The following is a 21,052-nucleotide window of genomic DNA, read 5'->3' as shown; positions in this document are numbered from 1 at the left end:
GAAGACCTATAAGAACCTGCATGGACCCAAGATTCTCATAGACAGTCAAGTTTGGTGAAGGATAAATCATGGTTTGGGGTTACATTCAGCATGAGGGTGTGCAAGTGGATGTTGTATATGTTCACACAGCTACATTACACCTCAACTAAAGTTTGAAATATAATATCGTAGTGGACCACCCCTTTAAGTTATATTAAACTGACAGTTTGCATTCCTTATAAAATTAAGTTAGAACATGGTTAACCTAGTTAAATAAGTGTCACCGACTCGGTCCTGGTCATTCCCCTCGCTGGCCAGCAGAGGCCACCATCTCCGGACTTTTAGCATTACATCATCCATCTACACTGATTGCGCATACACCTGATCTGAATCAGGCTAACGACCCACGTACCTCTTATAAGCCGCACTCAAACACTCAGTCAGTGCGAAGTCTTGTTCAGCCCCGGCCAGCATTACTGAGCGTTATTCCCAGCCTGATCTCTTGTGTACGACTCCAGCCTGTCTCTTACTTTGCTTCGCCTTCTGCCTGCCCACGACCCTCGCCTGATATACGGACTCTGATACTCGCTGCCTGCCCTCGACCCAAGCCTGATACACGGACTCTGATTCTCGCTCATTACCCTCCACTCATGCCTGGTAACTCACTCTGTGTCTGTTCATCATCATTCTTGATACCCTTACTACTACTGTGGATGTGTGTGTGCACTCAGGTGCATATTGTGTGTTTGAGTGAAGTTGTGATTAATAAATACTGCATAATGGATCCCTCCATGTCAGTCTCCTCGTTAGAATCAGTTTAAAACAGGTTGCCATGACAAAGTAATAATATATTTTTTACAGTGTACTTTGTTACAAAAAAACTTGTAAAAAACTGTCAGTGCATTTCCAGCTATATTATAGGCTTATTTCCCTATATATCCTCCCGAGACCCCGCTCATTGACTTGTGTCCTCTGTAGTGGACACTGCGTTTTCATGAATTTTCTTTGTTTTAAGCTACTCTGTCAAGTCTTGTTGTGCTGTTCAGAGGAAATCCTGGGCTTTCTAATGATATGTCATTTGATTGGCTGGCATGCTAGGAACCACTTCTTACACCGCATCCAAAATAGCTGACATACATTTACATTTAGCAGACGCTACAAAAAAGCACATTTTATGGGAAGGAGAGAGGCATGTAAAATTTAGCTTTTTTTAATGTTTTTTTTTACTATTATTATTATTACATTTAGCATTCAAAGCTGTTAACATGTTTGTGTTTCAAAATATCATCCTTTTTTAAATGTCCACTATAGTGGACACCAGAACCATCTTCAATGTATCAGTGTAATTAATGACTTCATGTTGTAGGAGCCAGAACTGAAGCAGAGAGGATTCTTCATAAAATATTTGAGGGAGACTCTGATTTAGAGTCTGACAATCAGACAATTAGAGAATGACAATCAGTTTTAAATCACTTTTATGTTAAATTTGTTTTGGATTTCAGACTATTTCAGGAATTTCAGTACAACAGGAAAAAAATGGCTTTTGTTGAGTTTTTATTACATTAATAATGGATTAATATCCCTTTACAGCCATATCCTGTACGGTTTTGTAACTAAAATGGTCCCGTGGTCCCCTACAGTGGATAAGCTGTAAAATAAAATAAAAAAAATAAAAAAAGTAAAAACTCTAAATTGTAGATTTTTTTTTTTTACCCAAAGGATGTAGGAAATCACAGAAAAAAGAAAAAATTCTTTGGGTCTCAGGAGGCTATTATTTCTTTAACATTTTATTATTTCAAACTACTTAAATGTCAATAAAGGTCACTTTGTTTAACTGTAGAGTTAAATTTTCCACATCAATTTGACAAAGCAGAAATCAATATCCCATAATGCACTAAACAACCGTAAATAAGCCGAAGACACTTACTGTTAATTAACAGATTTTTTTTTACAGTGTATAATAAAACAGAAAGGGTTCCACTGCTTAAAACAGCATAACAAGCTCCACTTTATGAAAACAGTAAAAAAAAAAAAAGATCTTAAAACTGGACGCACAAACAATGCATTATGATTAGAATATAAGCTCCTTATAAGACACTAATAATGCTTATATGATTATGCGAGTAGCATAAGCTCATTAGGAACCAGACACTCTGGCATTAGAGAATAACTCCTTCAAAGCATAAATAAGTCGTCTTCTGTACACAAAAGCGTGACTTTGATTTCTGTTGTATCGATTAACCTCAGAATCTCTTCAGTAGATGAGCGAGTGAATCGTGGCCATTTCCCTCTCACAGAAACACCTCCATTAGGCAGCGTATGTATCATTTGTAAAATTTAATGGGGCGAAACAGATTTGGCCCTTTCCCTCATTCAATTCAATTCTGTTCTCTAAAAAATCATTTGTGAGATCTGTCGATGGTTATGCTGCGACACATTTTCTGATTGCACCGGTCGCCAACCTCAATCAGTCTCAATATTGGAGGCCAATGCACACCACCCACGAGGGAAACCACAGGTGTGTGCAAACCACACCGACTTTTTAAAGAGACAGACCCCGTGCCACCATCAAATCTGACTGAAATCTCATCGGCTTTGCCTGTAACTGTAGGAAGGGAAATTAATTAACAGAATGCACATTCGCTGTAAGTACCGAGAAGTAGTTTTTTTTTCTCACTGTGAGTGAAGTGATGTTTCAGTCAGTTACCAGCTCCCGTGAAAGACTCAAATGAGGAAATGATTGAGAATTATTATCACTCAAGCCAGTTTCACACTGCACATGTTAGCAGAGAGCAAGCAGGATGTTTTTTTTCAGCGCCCATGTTAACAGATTAAAGCATTTGTGCTGCATGCTGTGTTGATGCTGCTCATGTGACAATGTATTGTCCTAAAAATCATAGAGTGATAGAAAAAAAATTGCATTTTTATCCAAGATTTACTGTTTTAAATAGTCAATTAAATTAACTTAATACGTTTAAAAATTCAACAAAGGCCCAAAGATGTCCTAACTAACCCAAACTAAAAAATAAAAAACAGTTTACATGATTTGTAATTGTGGAGAGGTAAGCATGATCAAACACCCAATGAGGGGGGAGAGCATGCTCAGAGCCCGGCGGCTAATCAGCAGGCCAATCAGAAATAATAAATAACACCTGTTTATTCTAGTGATTGAGCCGGAGAGACACCCTTCTTAAGGAGAAGAGAAGGAGCAGCCGGGAGGAGAGAGAGAACACACATATACACACACACACACACACACTGCTACATGTGTGGTGGCATTTAAAAATTAATAAAGCCATTTGCTTACCTGAATCGCCGACCCCGTCTTCTTCTTCCCTCAACAACAACGAACAATATTACAGTAATATTAGTTTTACTTAAGCTAAACATTATTTTGATTATTTATAAATATTATTAAAACTATATCTGGAGTAAAAACAGATGGTGGTCTTCAGAACGCACCTGAAAGAAAACAATAAAGGAACGACTATGCACTGCTTTGCTTGTGTGTGTAGTGTGAAATTGGTGTCACTCAGCGATGAACCGATGGAGAGATGGAGATGGGTAAAGATTTTGACAGAATAATAATGATAGATACATAAACAATGACAGAAAATAATAAACAATGGTATAAGGATGGATGAATGGAGGTTCTGCCTAAAGAATGGATGAATAAGCTTGGCAGATGGATGGTTGGATAGAGGTTTTCTCAAAAGAATGAATGAATAATCTGGACAGATGGATGGAGGTTCTTCCAAAAAAATGAAGGAATAATCTGGATGGATAGAGTTCGTTTTTCTGAAAGAATAAAAAATCTGGATCGATGGATAAAGGTTCAACCAAAAAAAAGATCAATTAATCAATGAATGGATAGACAGACTGTCGGATGGATGCATGGACGGATGAATGGAAGTTCTTCCAAAAGAATGATTCAATTAATCAATGAATGGATGGACGGATGAGTGGATGGATGGAGGTTCTTCCAAAGGAATAAAGGAATTATTTGGATGGATAGATGGATGGATGGATGGATAGAGTTTCTTCCAAAATAATTAATTAATAAAATGAATGGATGGAGATTCTTTCAAGCGAATGAAAGAAAAATCTGGATGGATGGATTGATGAAGGTTCAGGCAAAATAATGAAGTATTTAATCAATAAATGGATGGACAGACAGACGGATGCATGGGCGGATGGATCGAGGTTCTCCCAAAAGAATGAATAAAAAATCTGGGTGGATGGAAGGAGGTTCTGCCAAAAGAGTGATGAATAATCTGAATGGATGGAAGAAAATATAGGTAAATTGCTAGCAAAAGAAGGAATAGATGGATCGAAGGGGGTAAAGGTTTAGCTAAAAGAATAGATGGATGAATGAATGATTAGGATTAATGGATCAATATAAAAATGGATAGAAAGCAAAGGTTTAGCTGTGCTGGTGTTCAGGAATAACAGTAGACTCAATATGTACAAAACTGAGATAATTTTTATTGGCGCCCCAGGACTTACCAGGAATATTTCGACCAGTTTCTTCTGTTAGATTGCTGGTTCTCACATTAAAACATCGACTTCTGTTAAAAAATTTTGGTGTAATCTTCGACTCCACACTCTCCTTTCAGTATCACATTAAATCTGTTATTAAATCTGCATTCTTTCATTTACGTGGTATTGCTCAACTGCACATCAGTAGCAAGGATGCTGAGACGTCCATGCATTTGTCTCATCAGGCATTGACTACTGTAATGCCGTTTTCATTGGTCTGCCTGCCAGCCTCATCTCCAGACTACAAAATATTCAAAACTCTGTGACCCTAACCCTAACTCACTCATACCAAACGTTCTGCTCATATAACCCCAATCTTGTATGACCTCCATTGGCCGCCAGTTGCATACCGCATTAAATTAAAAATTCTCCTCCTTGCATTTAGATCCTTAAATGGCCTAGCTCCCTCTTATCTTTTCAACATGCTTGTCCCCTAAATCTCTAGTCTTTCATTACGTTCCTCTTATTCTGGCCTTCTTGCTGTCCCTCGGTACCACCTCTCTTCAATGGGGGGCAGATCATTTAGTGTTATTGCACCTAAACTTTGGATCTCTCTACCACGTTCACTCCGTTCTGTTAATAATATCTCAGAATTCAAATCTTTTCTTAAATCTAACTTGTTTTCTGAATGCTACATTTCTGATTTGATAAACTGACCACTTTGTTGGTCCACCTGTACTCTGCATATTTGTCTCCTAGGCGTTTTTTTTTTTTTTTTGTATTTCCAGTTTGTTATACAGTGTTTGACTTTCTGTATGTTTGTGAACCTAATGTTGTCTCTACTTGATTACTGTTTCTTTCAAGATCTGGTCGTATTATCTCTTTTTGTTACATATTTTGTAAAGTGTCCTGAAGCTCTGGAAAGGCAATATATAAATAAAATTGTTATTATTAATATTAGTAGTAGTAGACCAATGCAGCTGTTCTCAAATTGACTAAAGCTTTAACAAGTAGCTGCACCAAATATAGTATAACAGTTGTAATATAACAGTTGGATAGACCAACAGATGCAATTGTAATACATGTAAACAACAAATAAAATCTGTATTATACAACTTTAGTTGCTCACATGGTCTCATAAGGCAGCGGTTTTCAATTTCAAGCAATTTTTGTTCACAATGAATGGTTATGATTAACAGTTCTTGTCATTAACTCATCCGCTGCGATACTGACATGCTGTTTGAAAAAGTAACCCAACTTATATTGTTTGTCAGAACATGTTAATTGAGTTTACAGAACACATTTGCCAAAAATATGAGCCATTTAATGAAACGCTAAAAAAGTTGGAGCAATAAAACTGTGTTGCCACTTCATCCCAGACACGTCTGTTATTGTGCCAAATAGAGAAATATCTTCATTATATGCTTCAATTAATTTGGCCATGCTATTGGAGGTGATTGATCTAATAGGATCCATATGGTGAGTCATTTTAGACTAATTAAGGCATATGATACACTGTTTTTTTTTTTCCTTTTACAAACTCAAATAGGAGGTGGCATAGTGGCTTAGTGATTAGCACTGTCGCCTCACTGCAAGAAGATCACTGGTTCGAGTCCCGGCTGGGCCAGTTGGCATTTCTGTGTGGAGTTTGCATGTTCTCTTCGTGTTGGTGTGGGTTTCCTCCGGCTGCTCAGGTTTCCCCCTCAAGTCAAAAGACATGTGCCATAGGTGAATTGAATAAACTAACTTGGCCGTAATGTACAAGTGTGTGTGTGAATGAGCATGTAAGGGGGTTTCCCAGTTCTGGGTTGCAGCTGGAAGGCACAGTATATGCTTTCCAGCATAAAACATAGGCTGGTATAGTTGATGGTTCATTTAGCTGTGGCAACCCCTGATAAATAAGGGACTAAGCCAAAGGAAAATGAATGAATGCAAACTAAAATAGATGGTATCTTACAATACAGACAGTGATCACATCTGTTTTACTAAAATGAGATGAGAATTGAAGAGCTATTTGTTTTCCTTCCATGAGCAGTGTACTAAAATAAAAAAAATAATAAATAAATAAATAAAAATAGAGAAGCTCAAAAACATGGACTTTGCAATCATTGGAAATATGTTTTCAGATCACATATTGATGCAGTTTAGGTCAAAATCTACAGTCGCTGCACAAAATCTTTGACAGATCTGTCTACAGCAATTTATGCTGTTGGTTTTATGCTATATATCTGTTTTGCAGCCCTTGTTCTGCACCATTTGCTCTACAAATAAGAAATCATGGGGCTTGTTGATGAGATGTGTTCTTATGTTGTACACACCTCAACATTATAGCAAAGTTTGCAGCAATAATCTAGCTGCATGTATTCATTACATTTGTTTTTAATGCGTCTCCTGGAACGTTTCCAGTGCAAAGAGTTAATTTTATCTGCACATAGAGTGGTTTTATCTACTGGTTTTAATGTTGACCCTGCCTGCCAGGATTCTGGTAAGATGAATATGACTTTGATAGCTTTTATTCTTTCTTATCAAAGCAATGACCTTTTCCCTTAATCCTTTCCATGACACAAGATATGAATTTCAATATCAGTCCTATTATGTTTTGCTTCATTAATGTATTTCCTTTGAATAACTGAAAGTGCTTTTTCATGGCTTCAAACAGATTTGCAGCCAAACGCATTTCCTCACTCTTTATCTGTTGATATGACAGAATGAGATATAAACAAATACACCAACATTAAAAATAGCACTTTCACATACTCCTCTAAAGTGCTTGAATAATCATCAGTTAAAGGGACAGTTCACCACCCCCCAAAAAAATTTAAATTACATCTTTTTTTTTTCTTCTGCTTGTTCCAAACATGTTTGAGTTTCTTTAATAATACCACATAGGTCAAGTTCTTCAGAACGCACCTGAAGAAAAAAAACAATAATGAACGACTATGCACTGCTTTGCCTGTGTGTGAAGTGTGAAGTTGATGTCACTTAGTCATGAACTGATGGATGGAGATGAGTAAAGGTTCTGCAATAAAAATGAATGCATAAACAAAATAACAGAATGATAAACGTCATGATATGCTGATAGATGGATGGTGGTTTTCCCAAAATAATGAATAAATACACTGGATGGATGGAGGTTCTCCTAAAAGAATGAATGAGCAATCTGGACAGATGGATGGAGGTTCTACCAAAAGAATCAAATAAAAATTTGGATGAATCAATGAAAAGAATGAATCAATGAACCAATGAATGAATCAACCGTGCATAAAAAAGACCGGTTGCAATAGCAAACATGTCGTGTTGTGCGGTAGGATGCCAAAATCGAAAGTCCGATATTATTTGACTTAAATTTTTAATTTATCAAAACTTATTTTATAAATTTTACCGTACACCACACTGCTTTTAATCCCAACCGCAAACATCTTTGGCCAACAGCCATCAGAAGAACTGAATGGAGTGACAACCTACTTAAAAATGCTCGACTCTGCAGTTCTCATTTCATATTAGGTAAGTTCACGCAATGCTGAATCATACACATTGCTTATTTTTAATTGCAGCAATGATTTTAGCAAAAACAGTTACATATGGTGAATAAAACTATGGACACTGAATGCTAAGAATGAAATGTACACATGTACGGTCACATATCGTGCCGTACAGGTGCAGTTCACTGTTAGACTGCAGTAGTTTTGCTTGTTGATGATTACCCAGGCCTTGTATAGCTCTGTCTTCTTTCCTTGTCTTTGGCGAGGCAGAAGCTCAGTTTTTAGCACTACTAATTTTTGAATCTTTTTTGAATTTGCCTACAAGAAGAAGTACATGGTATTTAAAAATAAAAGTGCTGCAGGACATGAAACCAGTTGACAACCAGTTTGAAACTAGCAACCAACACTTGCCCCATGCCTGACACAGCATTGTGCCAGGTGTATTATAGGGCCCAAAATAGTTATTACTGTGGAAATTGCCTTTGAAAACTTTATTTTGAAGCATTACTGTGAAAACTGCCTTTTGTAAGTTTTATTTTTAAGTGTGTATCATTGCCTGGTTCTCCACTGGGAGGCAAATATAGAGATGAGACACCCTGGAAGTGTAATTGAATAGCCATGGTGTAGTGTATCTATCAGCCTGCTGTAATCAGCTGCCTGAGATGATCGGGCCTCTGTGGTTTATTTGTGAAGCGCAGTACAATTAGTCATGTTGATGATTATGTACGGTGTGTTCTTGGGGACATCAACGTAAAATGGATTAAATTATAGCCCTGCATGGTTTTAATGTAATAGGGAGGAGATCGATACAGGTCTTAACTGCGGCAGGAATAAAGATCCGCCTGCTATGAGACTTTATTTCTATTTAGAGGTTCAATAAGAGCCACAGGCCACATGGAGTTACCCATTTTCTTTGTGTTCTTCATTATAACATGGGGTACAAATCTGAAATACTTCTTTTTGTGCAATTAAATTTTAATGGATATTTTAATTGAGCTATATCACATTATAAGAAGCCAATTTAGGGGGAAAATTGCACAACACTCAGCTAGATCTTCTAAAACATAATGCTAATTAGCGGTACTGCCACAAATCAATGACAAACCGCAATGAATGAGAATGATCTCAACTTTCTGCAGCAATACTATTAGTACAGAAATCAGTACATAAAAATATATGAAGCTATACTGAAAATTATTCAAAAAAATGTTTCCACAAATCTGACAAAACTTGGCATCATAAGTGGCTTATGTGAAAGGCAAAGGCCTCTGGATTACGGTTATTTGACCAAAATAAAATATAATCATGCCACGATTGTTAATTATGTAATTAGGACAGTAAGGTCTGACTTTGCTTAGACAAAAGTTTATATAATAATAATAATGATAATAATATATAGTATTTAATATAAATAATGTACAGAAAAGAATATGAAGTCATGGTGCAGTGGAAAAAAAATTATATTGTGTATGACTCCCATAAGTTTGGAGGACTGCATCCATAAATCCCTGCAATGACTCAAATAACCTATTAATAAAGTCATCTGGAATGGCAAAGAAAGTGTTCCCAAAGTTCATCAAGATTCATTGGATTCATCTTTAATGCCTCCTCCTTCATCTGAACTAGACATGCTCAATAATGTTCATGTCTGGTGACTGGGCAGGCCAATCCTGGAGCACCTTGACCTTCTTTGCTTCCAGGAAATTTGATGTAAAGACTGAAGTATGAGAAGGAGCGCTATCCTGCTGAAGAATTTGCCCTTTCCTGTGGTTTGTGATTTTCCCCCATACTGAACGTAAAACCCCAAACCATGATTTTTCCTTCACCAAACTTGACTGATTTCTATGAGAATCTTGGGTCCATGTTGGTTCCAATAGGGCTTCTGCAGTATTTGTGATGATTGGGATGCAGTTCGACAAATGATTCATCAGAGACTTTTCCAAATGATCAGCTTGGTCAAGATATTATTTGTTACAACTGGGATCGACGACAAGACTTTTGTCAAGTAGTGTATTAGGTATTCCGTATTTTGATAAATAATTCAACAGATAAAAATAAATTATAATATCTTTTCACAAAATCAAAATGAAATGTATATATATGGCTGAAAAAGTTGTTTTGACTTAATAAGAATAAATAAAATATATAATATTATTTCTTAATTAGTTAATATATAATAAAATAAATATTGGTTTACAAAATTATTCCAGTGTTGTTGTTTTTACAGCATTTTTACATAAATGCAGAAAATAGCATATTTCAATATATACAGTTTTCTTAATAGAATAAAATAAATATTAATAAAATATTACAGAATAATTGTTTTTAATAGGTTTCAAATTTTTTATTTGGTTTAACTACTAAAATAGCTTATAAAATAAATAACAACTAAATTAAAATGAGAACAAATTACATAAATGAAAAATGCTAAAATAAATTTACTATATTATAATATCAAATAATATAACATAATATAATGATATAATAAATTATAATAAACATACTATAATATAATTTAATATAATATAAAATAATATAACATGATATAATATAATATAATATAATATAATATAATATAATATAATATAATATAATATAGGCAAAGCAGTGGCGCAGTAGGTAGTGCAGTAGCCTCACAGCAAGAAGGTTCAAGCCTCGGCTCAGTTGGGGTTTCTGTGTGGAGTTTGCATGTTCTCCCTGCATTCGCGTGGGTTTCCTACAGGTGTTCTCGTTGCCCCCACAGTGCAAAGACATGCAGTACAGGTGAATTGGGTAGGCTAAATTGTCCATAGTGTAAGAGTATGTGTGTGTGTGTGTGTGTGTGTGTGTGTGGTTGTTTCCCAGAGATGGGTTGCGGCTGAAAGGGCATCCGCTGCGTAAAAACTTGCTTAATACTATATCATAAAATAAAACAAATTTATTTGGAAAAGGTAAATTAATAAGTTCTCCTATTGTTTACCAAATTATTCCTAGAATTTCAAATCCTGTTGAAAACCCTGAGCAATGCAATATTTAACGCTTGCAGGATTAAATTAACTTCCAGTTCAACCTCCCCCTGCATCTTTCCTAACCTTGCTGTTCCTCTGTCTAGCGCTCTCTCCTCCAAAGGCAAGGTGAATCCGGGCCGCTGCACAGCATGGGCTCTGACGACACCTGCGTGAAGGGCCTGCTAATGGGACTCTGCCATCGCCGGCTCACCCGGAGCAAGTCCAGTCACCAGAGCCCAGCGGACCGCAGGGAGGTCATCAATCAAGCCAAAAGAACACAGCTCACGGTGCTGCGGCTGCTGAGAAGAAGAGAGAAGAGAATCCTTGATCTTACATATATTACGCTCCGATGTAGCACTGATTTAGCAAGGTTGAAATCAAATACAAAGTCTGAGATGCAAAAATGTTGTTTTTTTGACCTTTTGTTTGCAGTATTTTGTAATCCGCTGTGAGATGTCCAACTAGACGGGAAATATTCACTTTGGTTTTTAAGTTTTAAGAAGTCATTTAGACAAGTTTCATCCTTTTGTCAAAGTAGCTCTCGTTTTAGGGTTTAAAGATAAAAATGGGTTTCAGGCAGTAAAGCCATATAATTTATAATGTGTTTTTTTATACAATTTCATTGTGTTCTGTATAATTTGTATTATTTATTCATTTTCTTTTAGCTTAGTGCCTTTATTAATCTGGGGTCACCACAGCAGGATAGACCCAAAATTTATCCAGCATATGTTTTACGCAGCTTTTACCCTTCCATTCCAGCCGCAACCAATCTCTGGGAAACACCCATACACTCATTCACACACACGCACGCACGCACTCACACTCTTCAGACAATTTAGCTTACCCAATTCACCTATAGCGCATGTCTTTGGACTTGTGGGGGAAACCGGAGCACCCGGAAGAATCCCACGCCAACCCGGGGAGAACATGTAAACTCCACACAGAAACGCCAACTAAGCTCGAACCAGCGACCCAGCGACCTTCTTGCTGAAGGTCAGAAATGCCAACTGACCCAGGTGAGGCTTGGACCAGTGACCTTCTTGCTGTAAGGCGATTTTGCTTTGTGTAATTTTATTTACTTAAAATAGAATGACTATAATATATATATATATATATATATATATATATATATATATATATATATATATATATATATATATATATATATATATATAAATATATATATAAATATATATATATATATATATATATATATATATATATATATATATATATATATATATATATATATATATATATATTTTTTTTTTTTTTTTTTTTTTACCATAATTTGCTATATGGGTGGTTCTTTTATTTCAAAAAATATATTTTTGAAGTCATTCACCTCATTTTCTATAAATTATAATATTCAAATGCATTTTAGTGACATTTTTGCTGGATTAGCTTGTCGGATGGTGGACATGAGATTAGAATTTTAAATTTAACATTCTGAACAAAGTTCAAAAATACAAATTTATTATCATCCATCATTTAAAAACAAAAAACAAATACAATTAGGAATCTGTAAAAACTCGTTTTAAAATAAAAACTGTAGCCTATATTCAATTCATTTTTATTTCTATAAGGGTTTTACAATGTAGAGCAGTGGTCTCAAACTTAAATCCTTGAGCTCTGCATAATTTAGCTCCAACCACCTCCAACTCACACCTGCTTAATAGTCTCTAGAAGTCTTGAACACCTTGATTAGTTGTATTAGCTGTATTTGATTAGGATTGGAGCAAAACTGTGCAGAGCTGCGGCCCTCCAAGAATCCAGTTTGAGACCGATGATGTAGGTTTTGTGAAATTAGCTTAACATAGAAATTACAGTAAATTGAAATTGTGTCAGTTTAGTTTTTAGAGTTGAAGTTCAGTTCAGTTTAGTTCTGTGTGGTTTAATTTTCACTGCTGAAAGTCCAAACACTGAAGAGTAAATCCATCTATCCAGCAAACAACAAATAGGCAAATAACAAACTGGCCAGCTCATTTCTTCAGTCAGAATTTGAATTTGAATAATTAAAAATTTAACTTGTTGGTTAATTTTACAATGTATGAAGGCATACTGTAAAAAATGGGCCAAATTAGCTCATATGGGGGCAAATTCTGGACTTTGTCAGTGGGGGTCTATAGAACCACAAAAATCCCTCCTGGCTACGGGCCTGCTTTGTCTGAAAAGTAATTTAATTATTTGACTCAATACTTAAAATTCCTATAAATCTCAATGCATAAACAATGAAAGTCTTCAATTCTTTCAATTTGAGTCAAACCAGACCTCTTACTTTAACTTTACATACACACACTCAGATGCACATGCATACGCACACACACACACGCACATAATTTCTGGACAAGTCTAACCTCTTTTGGTTGACAAATTTGGCTATGCAAAATATGTGAATATTCTCTATTTATTTACAACTGACCGTACTGTGTGACAAGTACATTATATGTAACTCTACCTAAATTACTTAAAATTGAGTAAGTAATCCCTTTTCTTTTTCAATAGAAAAAGTCATTTAATTGCAGTTACTAGTTATTTTGTAATTAATTACACCCAGCACACACCTATATACAGTAGTGAACATTTGAAGTGGATCAAAAAATATTTTCAAAATTGTCCCAAGACAGGAAGGAGTGTTGTTTACTAGTGTTAGGAGAATTTCAATGAAAGACTTTGATCCACTTTAAATATTCATTCATTCCTTCCGCTTATTTATGAGGTTTCGCCATAGCTGAATGAACCACTAACTATTCCGGCATCTGATTTACCAAGAGGATGCCCTTCCAGCTGCAACCCAGTACTGGGAAACACCCAAACACTCTCACTTTCACACACATACACACACACACACACACTCATACACTGCACTGGTTAAAATTTTCTGTCGAATTTACAATAACTTACTGGCAGCCGATTGCCAGTATCTTACTGTAAATTAATTACAGCAAAAACTTTTGAGGTCAAAATTATTAGCCCCTAACCATCGTTATACAACAACTTGTCTAATTACCCTAACCTGCCTAGTTAACCTAATTAACCTAGTTAAGCCTTTAAATGTCACTTTAAGCTGTATAGAAGTGTCTTGAAAAATATCTTTGTCATCATGACAAAGATAAAATTAACCAGTTATTCAAAATGAGTTATTAAAACTATTATGTTTAGAAATGTGTTGAAAAAATCTCTTCGTTAAACAGAAATTGGGTAAAAAAAATAAACAGGGGGGCTAATAATTCAGGGGGCTAATAATTCTGACTTCAACTGTACATATAAACTTAAAAAAAAAAATTGAAGTAATTTTCACAATGCAACTTTAAAATACCATAACATAAAGTACAACGGTCCTACATTAAAATACAGTTTATATTACAGTTAATATGAACTGTAATATAAACTCCACTTTCCTTCCTAATCTGCAATTGCCTCCAGCGCTAACTGTACTCAAAAAAAAAAAAATAAAATAAAATAAATAAAACTTACATTACTAATACTTTGCTTCTTACACATTACACACCTGAAACTTGCCTACAGCACTTATTCATTGTTGCTCTTACAGTTGTGTAAATTGCGTCCTTGTCCTCATTTGTAAGTCGGCTTTGGATAAAAGCGTCTGCTAAATGACTAAATGTAAATGCTGTATAATTTACAAAAATAGTTAACATACGGCCAATTTAGTTTCTCCAATTCACCTACTGCATGTCTTTGGAGTGTGGGGGAAACTGGAGCACTCAGAGGAATCTCACTAGGAAACTCCCAGCAAAAACTGGGAGACCATGCAAACTCCACACAGAAATGCTAATTTGCCCAGCCAGCCAAGGACTCAAACCAGCGACCTTCTTGCTGTGAGGCAACAGTGCTAACCGCTAAGTCATTTTTGATCAACTCTCCACTATAACTTGAAAACGGATTTTTTCCACAAGAAATGCACATGAAAACTGAACTCATCAAGCTAACAAGCCCCATTCAACTTCCACAATTCCAAATCCGTCATTTGTGAGGTTTCATTTCAGTTTACAACACGCTGCTTTAGTAGGACAACGGCAGCTTATTATAGCTTCTGGAAGGGAACTAAATGGACTGAACCGAAGTCATTTATCGTGAGTTTATTCATTCGCTGCACATTTGCATTGGCAGAGCACTGAAAGGGGGGGAATGGCACAGGAAAGAGGAAGGTGAGCCCTGGCATCCTGTGTGTCTCTGGCATACAAGAGCTCCTTTCTGCTGGGTCAGCCTTTAAACAAACAAACACACTGCCTCTGTGAATGCGGTCCGTCCCTTCAAACAGCAGTAATAGAGGGTCGTGCCTGACAGCCAAAGAGCAGAAAGAAGAGAGAAATGACCCCTGTTCTCTAGAGATAGCGCTGAATCCCAGTGCACTGACAGCTCGGGCACAGCTTTTAAATGCACAGTTGCACAACAAAAGCAAAAGGACAAAAACGAAGGTCACGGTAAAAACCAAGGGCGAACATCAAGTCAGGTGCAAGGTACGCTGGGGCACAGTGCCATGCCTGGAGCTGTTTTGCTTGCCTCTTTGAATTTGTAATTAAGTCAGTGTGCCTACAACTCAAATTAGCATAAATACACACTTTAGAATAATTAGGTTTTTAAAAGAAGCTCCTTGATACTCATCAGGGCTCGATTTGATTCTGCAATATTGTGAAATATTAATGCCATTTAAATAACTGTTTTCTCTTTGTAATAAAAATGTAATTTATCCCCGTGATTCAAAGCTGAGTTTTACAATAAGGTTGTATCAGTTAATGCATTTATTAACATGAACAAACAATAAACAATACATTTATTACATTGTTTGGTTATGTTAGTTAATGAAAATACACAGTTGTTTATTGTTAGATCATGTTAACTCAGCGCATTAACTAATGTTAACAAGCCCGAATTTGGATGGTAATAATGCATTAATGCAAATTTACAACTAAAACTCCATGATTTTTTCATGACTTTTCCAGGACATTTGAGTAAATTTTTATTACTTCGGGCCCTATCATACACCTGGGGCAAAGTGCGACAAACTAGTTGTTTGCTAGTTTCAGCTTGGTGCAAGAGTCGTTTTGACGTTTTGCGCCACGCTGTTTAAATAGCAAATGCATTTGCGCTCATTTGTGCACCCACAGGCGTTCTGGTCTAAAAAAGGAGGCGTGTTGAGGCGTATTGCTAGCGCGTTGCTATTTTGAGAAACTAAAATAGATTGCTCAGTAGACCAGTACAAAGCCGATCTATTGTCCAGTACACAGCACGTTAGTTGTGCGCCACGCTTACAAACTGCTTAATACAGGCAGGATGTAGCCTACAGCAATACGCAAAAATCTTTACATATGAAAAAGACTTAAAATATTAAGTATATATGTATACTTTTATTAATAACATATACAGTATATATATACTTTTATTAATAACATATACAGTATATATATATATATATATATATATATATATATATATATATATATATATATATATATATATATATATAGTTTATTAATAACAATTTGCTTTTGTATAATGTTACTATTATTAGCAGTATTATTTATTATCTCCATATTTATATTTGTTTTATTAAATTTGCCCACCTGTCAGGTTTTAGATCATATGGGGCACAGCATGTGTATAAGGACATAACTCAGGTTTTTGAATACACTTTGTTATTATTGTTTATTTATTCATTTGCTGGAAATTAGAACTTAATTTAAAAATAGTTTGAAACCAATCTTTGCGCTTAACAAACAAAATTAATTATTTATAGGCTTATGGATGTCGGTGCGTACAACACGTTTCCTTATCCACGAGAGTGAAAGCGAAAGTAAATAATGAGGCTAAACATCATTCTGTAGATGCATTGTTTAACTGATTTCCTGCTAGTGAAATGCAGTTTTTCCACTTACAAAGTCCGTCATGTAAATAGAAAATATGCTATGGCGCGACGCAACTCTTAAAGGGAATGTGAGATGAGCCTCTGATTGGTTTATTCTCAAAACACATCTATAACTCATTAAGAAAGTAAGCTCAACCCTTTTAGACCATCCACCACGGCGCAAAGCGTTTTTTTCGTCCTTATATTAGCAAAAGTGAATTCAGACATGCCCTTAATGCATTTGCGCCCTGTGCTTTGCACTTTGCGCATGGATCGTCAAAATAGAGCCCCTAATGTTTAATGTAATGTCTATACATGATAAATAATAATAATAAAAAATGCAAATATAGATATAAATATAAATATATTATAGCATATCATAAAATGCACAACAGTCTATTAAGTTTCAATGTATTTTTTATAGCTATTGTATGTAAGACTTATTTAGATAATGCTTACACATGGCGGTTCTTTCCCGCTGTGCCACCTCTAAAATTGAGACTAAGCCGAAGGAAAATGAATGAATGAATGCTTACATAGCATTCATAATGTGAGACCATATTTTTGGCCAATACAGAAAAGAAGTAAATACAACTAACCTATATTTAAGTTTACAGATATTTGCTAAACTAATTTCCATGACTTTTCCAAAACTTTGTGGGTTTTTCTGTTTTTGCAAAACTTTTCCAGGCTTGGAAAATGCCATGTCAGAATTCCACAACTTTTCCAGGTTGTCCATGACCGTATGAACCCTGAACTATTCTTAATAAATGATGTACAAGTATTGTTCATAAGTAGTTCATGGTAATACATATAGTAACTACTGTAGCATTAAAGAAAAAAAAAACTTCAAAAAACTGTGGGTTGGGTTTAGAGAAGTGGGTGGGCGCTGGTCAATCGGTGCTTTTTAAAACACTATCGTTTGGGTTTAGGAAAGGAGTGAATGGGGGAATTGGTTAGTCAGTGAGTCAACAACGGCCTCTTGCGAGAGAAATTTGAGATCTCAAAAAGCATACACAGTGGCCTCTGGCAGATTCGCAAGAACAAAAACTGTAAAAAAACAAAACAAAAAAAAAACAAACAAACATAGCTTTGGGGGCATACTTGCCACTCTCCAAAAATGTATATAGTGGTACGTGATCAGAAAGAGTCTGAGTTGGTTTAATGGGACAAGTAAAACATTTCCACTGGACAATACAACAAATCCTCAGCATTTAGAACTGCATAAGTCTAAAATTGACTTCATAAGGGTCTTAAAAAGGTTTGAATAAGTCTTAAATTTGACTTGGTGAAACCAACAAAGCGGCAGGACGGTGGCGCAGTGGGTAGCGCTGTCAACTCACAGCAAGGAGGTTGCTGGTTAGAGTCTCGACTAGGTCAGTTGGTATTTCAGTGTTCAGCATGTTCTCCTTGTGTTCGCGTGGGTTTCCTCCAGGTGCTCCAGTTTCCATCACCAGTCCAAAGACATGCGCTATATATGAAATGGCTAAGCTAAATTGGCCATAGTGTATGTGTGTAAATGAGAGTGTATGGGGGTTTCCAGGGATTTTGCAGCTGGAAGGGCAAAACATGCTGGATAAGTAGGCGGTTTATTCCGCTGTGGTGACCCCCAGATTAATAAAGGGACTAAGCCAAAAATTAAATGAATGTATGAATAAAACCAACAGAAACTCTCATTACTGTAATGGTCTCTATCATCTACAATCATATCACCCCTATTTTGGCCTCTCTTCATGGGCTTCCCGTTTGTTTTAGAACTGATTTCAAGATCTTAACCTTTTTAAGACAGTAAATGGTCTGACACCATCTTATCTTTCATACTTAATTCATTCAAATGCTCCATTGAGAAGTTAAAGTTTGTCCCCCGTTAGCTCCCAAAAACAACAAAATCATATATGAATTTATGAATTAGCTACTTTTGCAAAATAGATATTTTATATTTATATTTAATATACACATTTTCCTCAAGAAATCAGACTGGAAACAATGCATTGAGAAAAGCACAATATAAATAAAATGTTGCATATGAGAAAATCTCAGCTCCATCTGTCATGTTTACCAGTGAACAAACCACCAGATGTCGCTGGTAAACCCTCAGTCATGAAACTACAAATCTGCCAGTTAATGGACTTCAAGTTCATACATGCTTTTCACCCACACACCTGCTCACTCATCTAGCTTGATTACATTTGCACACCTGAGGACTTTCAGAGACTGATTAACACACACTATTTAAGCCACACATTCACCCCTTCAGTTTGCCGAGTCTTGTTTATCTGTCAGGTGACATTACAACGCCTTATCCTGGTCTTGTTTTCCCGTGTTTTGTTCTTAGCCCTGTTTATCCTTGTCATCCTGTTTAGCCGCCTGCCTTACGACCTATTGCCTGTTTACTGACTACGATTCTGGATTGTCTACATATATCTGTTTGCTCCCGTATTGACCACTGCTTGCCTGACTGTGAATAAAACCTGCATATTGGATCCTACCTTCTGTTGTTGGTGTCACTCCCCGGCGTTACAGAAGACTCGGCCACACAATGGATTCAGCGGGTATCAAGATCATGTGTCTGCGTCAGGAAGCCCGGTCTATAGAGGAATACGTGGAGGACTTCATCCAGGTAGCCCATTTAACATCTTTGGATGACTTATGCCTAATGATTTTCTTTCGTGGAGGACTTTCTGAGCCCCTATATTCCACAATGCCTTTGCATGACCCCCACGGGACTCTAGAAGGTTATATTGATCTTGCACTTCAAATGAGTGGGTCCCCCTTCACTGTAGGAGAGGTGGAGGACACCCCTAAATATTTTTTTGGGGGGGGCAAAGGACAGCAAGACCCGCTGGCAACGGGGCTTGCTGCTCATTCCATCACCACACTCCCAGCTCACAAGATGGCCGACTCCAGTCCTCCAGCTCACAAGATGGCCGACTCCAGTCCTCCAGCTCACAAGATGGCCGACTCCAGTCCTCCAGCTCACAAGATGGCCGACTCCAGTCCTCCAGCTCACAAGATGGCAGACTCCAGTCCTCCAGCTCACAAGATGGCCGACTCCAGTCCTCCAGCTCACAATGTGGTCACAACCAGCCCTCCAGCTCACAATGTGGTAAGCGCCAATCTGCCACCTGCTCACAAGATGGTTTCCTGTTCCTTGTCCGTTCCTGCCATAGTTCCTGTTTCAGTTCCTGAAATACCATCACCTGAGCCACCAGAATGGCCACCACCACCTGAGTTACAAGAGCTGATGCCACCACCAGAACTGTTACTGCCAGAGCTGCCACCACCAGAGCTGTTACTGCCAGAGCTGCCACTGCCACCTCCAGAGCTGCCACTGCCACCTCCAGTGCTGCCAGACCCTCCAGTGCTGCCAGACCCTCCAGTGCTGCCAGACCCTCCAGTGCTGCCAGACCCTCCAGAGCTGCCAGACCCTCCAGAGCTGCCAGACCCTCCAGAGCTGCCAGACCCTCCAGAGCTGCCAGACCCTCCAGAGCTGCCAGACCCTCCAGAGCTGCCAGACCCTCCAGAGCTGCCAGACCCTCCAGAGCTGCCAGACCCTCCAGAGCTGCCAGACCCTCCAGAGCTGCCAGACCCTCCAGAGCCGCCGCCACCTGAACCTCCTGAATGGCCGCCGCCTCCTGAGCTCCCTGAATGGCCGCCGCCGCCTGAGCTCCCTGAATGGCCGCCGCCGCCTGAGCTCCCTGAATGGCCGCCGCCTCCTGAGCTCCCTGAATGGCCGCCGCCTCCTGAGCTCCCTGAATGGCCGCCGCCTCCTGAGCTCCCTGAATGGCCGCCGCCTCCTGAGCTCCCTGAATGGCCGCCGCCTCCTGAGCTCCCTGAATGGCCGCCGCCTCCTGAGCTCCCTGAATGGCCGCCGCCGCCTGAGCTCCCTGAATGGCCGCCGCCGCCTGAGCTCCCTGAATGGCCGCCGCCGCCTGAGCTCCCTGAATGGCCGCCGCCGCCTGAGCTCCCTGAATGGCCGCCGCCGCCTGAGCTCCCTGAATGGCCGCCGCCGCCTGAGCTCCCTGAATGGCCGCCGCCGCCTGAGCTCCCTGAATGGCCGCCGCCGCCTGAGCTCCCTGAATGGCCGCCGCCGCCTGAGCTTCCTGAATGGCCGCCTCCTCCTGAGCTTCCTGAATGGCCGCCTCCTAAGCTTCCTCAATGGTCGCAGCCTCATGATCCAGGGCCACCGCAGTTCCACGCTCCAGGCCCTCCGCAGCTCCACGCTCCAGGCCCTCCGCAGCTCCACGCTCCAGGCCCTC

At 38.2% G+C, this 21,052-nt stretch overlaps 1 long non-coding RNA gene across 8 annotated transcripts in view; it reads right to left on the bottom strand.

Annotated features, from left to right (window-relative positions):
- LOC147835398 (uncharacterized) overlaps positions 1-21,052 on the bottom strand; it is a 126,309-nt gene that overhangs the window by 34,691 nt on the left and 70,566 nt on the right. For 7 of the 8 annotated variants that reach the window (XR_015499832.1, XR_015499829.1, XR_015499830.1 and 4 more), the window contains one exon: positions 11,012-11,226. This is a non-coding gene — a long non-coding RNA (uncharacterized LOC147835398). The remainder of the gene's footprint in view (positions 1-11,011; positions 11,227-21,052) is intronic. The other variant, XR_015499831.1, reaches the window with a different exon arrangement.

This window comes from Danio rerio, chromosome 9 (assembly GCF_052040795.2).
Source record: "Danio rerio strain M-AB ecotype USA chromosome 9, GRCz13ab, whole genome shotgun sequence".
NCBI lineage: Eukaryota > Metazoa > Chordata > Actinopteri > Cypriniformes > Danionidae > Danio > Danio rerio.
The sequence above is the reverse complement of the archived record's forward strand: the minus strand, read 5'-3'. Positions and strand labels throughout refer to the sequence as shown.